This window comes from Phragmites australis, chromosome 10, assembly GCF_958298935.1.
Source record: "Phragmites australis chromosome 10, lpPhrAust1.1, whole genome shotgun sequence".
In the NCBI taxonomy this organism is placed as follows: domain Eukaryota; kingdom Viridiplantae; phylum Streptophyta; class Magnoliopsida; order Poales; family Poaceae; genus Phragmites; species Phragmites australis.
Window position 1 is genome coordinate 27,095,629 of NC_084930.1, and position 5,441 is coordinate 27,101,069.

Consider the following 5,441-nt stretch of genomic DNA (forward strand, 5'->3'; position numbering starts at 1 on the left):
TTGTGTATTACTTGATAATTATTTTTTGTAGAAATTGATTTATTGTATATGTAGATTTGTAATTTATTGTATATTAGGTAATTAAAGCTTTTTACTTTATAGAAATTAAGGCATATTCTTAGTAGATATGAATTACATCTATAACTATTATACCACCTCTCAAGAAATGAATTATTGTTTCAAAATCTCAGTGCTCAAACTCGAGCTTCAGTGAAATATGGAGAAAGTGAAAATTAACTAAAGTATCTTCACATAGTAAAAGAAATATACCTTCAGAGAGGGGCAGAAAAGGATGGCTGGCACCAAGGAAGCTTGGGGAAGAGGAAGACATCTTTTATAGATAGTAGACTTATTAGTAACGACCTGTAATATGAACCGGCAAACTGATACTCATTATCAGTGCCGGCTCATGGTTACCAGCCGGCACTGAAGTATCAATGTTAGTTTGTTCCAGGAGCCGGCACTGATATTGAGTATCAGTGCCGGATCAACCCGGCTTGATCGTTTGATCGAGTGCGGGAAGTTATGAACTGGCACGGATACTTCATCAGTACCGATTCTATCATAATCGATACTGATGAGGTGGCATGGATGACTGTTTCTGTTGTAGTGTATTCTCTTTCCCTCCTAGACGATGCAGATGGCCTGGCAATTCGATTGGCCGATGCTATTGCTTGCATTACAACAGTGAAAAGGGATGGATGCGGTGTCAAATGTGAAGATGTTGATGCTAAGGATGTCACAAAGCGTAGTGGTGTTGAAGCAGGAGACGAGTTCGGACCACGTATCCAACATCGAATGATCGAGGCAGATGCAACAAAAAAGAGAAGCCCAGTGACACGTATGGCTACTGGGATCGTTAGAGACAAGGATCGGTAGGAGATGATATAAACGCTACTGCACCGAGCTTGGACCCCGTAGTTCAAGGTTACATCGTTAGCTAGGTGGCAGAGCAAGGTATTACTCGGATATCATTGATGGTGGTACTGTAACCTTTGGCAGTGACATGGAACGCCGATGAAGCCATTGATCCCATTGATATGCAGAGTAGGACACATGTGTGAATCGGTATAGAAGGATACGGGTTCCGCTGTACTAGCTTGAACCGTATAGCTCAAGGTTGCGGCATTAAGAAGGCAACAAGGAAATGTGCAATCTAAAATGATGATGGAGAGTGATCTACCAACCCAAACAAAAGTTATTCAATTAGAATAGTAAAGAAAAATAAGAATAAGTGCCTTCGAAGCATAATCTGCATGAATAGAGCAAAGAGGTGGTGATATAGTACTGAACAGATAAAAACATTGTTATAGTAGACCCAGATTCCAGTTATGCCTATCATGGAGCAGACATAGTTGTTATAGAAAGAAAAGTGATGGTAATATAAAGCACAAATTGATAATGAAGCCAGAATGATACAATAATACATATATAGTTGAATTAATTCTTGATACTAGCCGCCCAATTACACGGACCATGCTGCTAGTATTGCATATTTCTAACAAATTCTACGACAATCCCAAGTTCCAAACGGGGCTTAACCTCTGAACTATTAAGAGAAGCTTCGTGGTTCCTATCCTCTCGAGTCCGATTAAGAGAAGCAGCGCGGTTTGATGCGCGGTCCAGTGTTGGATTCGTCCAATATTGCATGTGCTTTAGACGGCCGCCGGACGATCGACTTCAATTTCATTCGACCGCAAGCAACGTAGAAATTCAGCGGGGAAAAACTTACATGAAATTGGTAGAACTGCAAACCGGATGACTGCAAAATATATAAGAATTGTGGCGACTATTTGAACGGAAAACAGAAAGAAAGAAAAACAGGGACCAGGGCACCAAGCCACCCCATTGAAGTCTTAGATGCTTGTTACTTTATGAAACAATCTACGATTTACCACTGAATAAGATAACTTTTTTATTGATAAATAGTAGAATCTTCCTTCCTTTATTCCAGAGTGTTACCTAACGATCACATGTGACGGTCGTGCCCTATTCCTTTGGCACTTCCCTTGTTCATAGCTGACTTAGTCTAGTTTGTTAGCTAGTTAGTTATCTCTCCTGTACATGTACAAGTACACTAGCAACCCGATCAATACATAGAACGATGTGCGTAGTTTTAATTGCAACTATGTTTGGGTTTAATTGTAGTCTTTTTGTATGATTCAGTTACATTCAAATTTCATTCACTGTACGTGTGCGTATGTTAATTGGAACCTTGTCAGCTGGGTTTAATAATGAACCAGCTAGGCTTGTGTTGTTATGATGTAATAATAAACAAGGCTGCATGTATCACATGATGCAGAGGCTAGAACAAGTTTCCATTGTCTAAACAAAGAAAGATCAAATGTGTGGGTTTAATTGTATAGTATTTTTGTATGACTCAGTATTGAAATTTCCTTCACGATGTGTGTGAGTTGTACAACATGAAAGATCAGATATTTAGGTTCTTTTACGTTAAAAATGGTATTAGTAGATTTATCGCCAAAAGTACATTCGCTCTGTTACATTTTAATAGTTTTCTACCATTTAATTAGAAAAAAATTAATGGCCAAAAGTCTGTGCTAGAGATCGTGTCAATGTACCATATAATAAGTGAAAGAGGCTATACAATGAGTACCTTTCTAAATTCCACTGGTTACATGACACAGTAATCCATGATTTTTCAACAACCCTGCTGTGTAATCCTTATTAATTCTTTTGTGAGAAATTAACCCTAAAAAGGTAGAGAAGAGAGCTTTAAAAGTGTGAAAAAGACACGGTGTGGTAACCTGAAGCTACAATCTCCTAAATGCCATTGGACGCCTAGGAAAGCAACAAAGTAGGTTGATTCTGCTGTTGGATTTAGTTCGAGCATCGTTCTCGACAGCCTCTCTTTGGTGCCACGGCTGTTCACTTCAGTTAGATATGATCAGAGATAGCACAGCGACAAGAACACTCTTAGGGGAAAGAGAAACAAAAAGCATTAAGGCAATGGAACGTACGTAGAAGAGTCTGTAAAAAATAAGAGTTTTTTTAATTACTATCATTGAGAGGTATTAAGAATTATAACTAAAGAGGTATCAAATTTTAGTACGTACGAAACTTCAATATCTCCAAAGGTATAATTTGATGGTACCTCACAAGACCGTAAAAACACTCAGAAAATAAACTCTCAAAACTATATCATATTTGGACAGATGGACTAACAATTCTGGTAATTAAGAAATGTCAATCATGAATCAAACAACCCTTTTTCCTTTCTGCATATTTCTGTCTGCAGCTTGGTGAGCGTACGGTGTGCTGCTGTTATGCGAGACTAGAAATCCGATTATTGTTTTTTTGAACATTTTTTTGGGTGGTGGGGGGTGCTCGACCTACATTCATTTCATTGATCGAAAGAGTACACAAACATTCGGTAAAAGTGATAAGCTTGGTACATCGAGCAGAGATTACATGAGGAGAGCACAACTAGATTTTTTTTTTTTTTTTTTTTTTGCGGTGATCTGTGTTTATTGTTATCTGGGAAAAGCTGAGTGATCTACTAACCACAACTCATGTCGATCGTGGGGCTCTCTACATGCTTCTTTGTACAGAATAGAAGAGGAAAGGGATAGTGCACCACTAGCTAGCTAGTTCACATGGTTTTGTGTGATTGTGTTGTTTGGCCAACCGTCTTTTGGTTTTGCAGGAGTTGCTCTCAGAAGCAAGTATGCATCTCGCTGGCCTCCCCTGCAGATTTGGATCTTCGGGACAAGATGTGATTAGAGCTGTCACTTCGGAGTTATATATCCCAGGGAATCTATCTGATGGTACTCCGTGTTTAGTCTGATTGCACTGCTGCTGGTTGCTAAGACCAAAAGAAAAGCAAACTTGCCTACCATATCATTAGAGCAGTACCATGCATTCATTTTGCTACACACCAAGATTTTGGAACATTAGCTAGTAAGCTAATAATTAGGGTCCAAAAATAATTTTCACAACTTGTACAAGGGTACATAATTTCTTCATAACAGACTTGGTCTCGAATCTCCTTATGAATTTGTTGATTGCCACGAGTAGGAATTTAGAATCGCCTGGAGCTTTAGAGAACGGTCCCATGATGTCCAGCCCCCAGAGAGCGAAAAGCCGAGAGAGTGGTATGTTTTGCAGTGCCCTGGCTGGTAGGTTGGTATTACAGTCGTGGTGCTAGCACAACCCTCACCTTTTTACCTGCTCACGAGCATCCTGAAGGGGCGGTGTGAGGTTCGGCCTTCACATCTACCTCCGAGGATGTTAGGGAGCGATGTGCTCCTCCCATCCTGAGTGATGTATTTCAGTAAAGGGTCATTGCTCCCTTGGTGGTAGAGGCGTCCCTCTACCAAGGAGGATTCTCGTGGTTCGCCCGCATGACCTTTTCTGCTGATACATCGCCGTCAGGGGTTGCTTGATTCTAAAGGTAGTCTGAGATCTGATCCATCCAGGTCATACCCGAATCGAGCAGAGCGACCACATGATGGCCACCCGAGGTCGACGGCACCGAGGGAGGCATTGCCTCCAAAGGTGTTGCCTCTGGTGTTCCATTTCCAAGCGAAGCATCCCTTCTACGTCGGCCCGAGACTGCAGTGGGTGGCCATGTGAGTCTTTTTCTCAAAGACTCTGACCGGGACAGGTTCACAAGAAGAGGCTAGACAGGCCAGCCCATCGGCCAGGGAAGAAATCCTTGCGAGGGACGTGTGTGACTTCGCGGCCGATGGAGCGTTGCTCTAATTTTCTCACTTCGGAGAGGTATGTCGCCATCGTCCGGTCCGAGTACTAAAAACCACTTGGTGATAGGGTTATACCTAGTAGCGAGTCCCTCATCGCTAGTAAGCATTTTTTTCCTCGGGCGGGTGACGCTCGTGTTCCAGTTAAGAGACCCTCATACTCCGCTTCGTATTTAATAATTAGAAAAAACAGAATTGAACCATGTACCTGACGATGCATGGTCCTATACTCACTCCTTCCTGGTCAGGGGAAAGCATGCCTCGCTTAGCGACCAGTACCGCGTCCGTGGCCCTTTGAAATCCTGCAAGGTAGGACAAGGATTCCATCTTCTGATCGAAGGGTGGTCAGCACCGGGAAAGGAGAGGGTTACCATTTTAAGATTCTGGTAAGCTGCCTTCCTTAATAGTACCCAACGGGGAGTGGTCGTTACTCATGCCAAAAGTTTGAGGTGCAGACCCTTCTGTTCGTCCTTGGGTTGAACCTGCTCGGAGAAACGACACACGCGATTAGTTCCTGGATACTCCTTTGTCGGATTGAATCATACCTACCCAATGGTTTTGGTTCACGTCATGGGGCTGGGAGGTGGCAGTCCTGGCGCGGTGAGCACTCTTCCGAGTGGGGCTGCCACCAAAGAAGCTAGTTCCCCCAAAGCTTGCGGTACGTGAGCTTTCCTTGGCGCCGGGAGCATGGATTCCTCTGCTGCCCCCCCTCATCGCCTC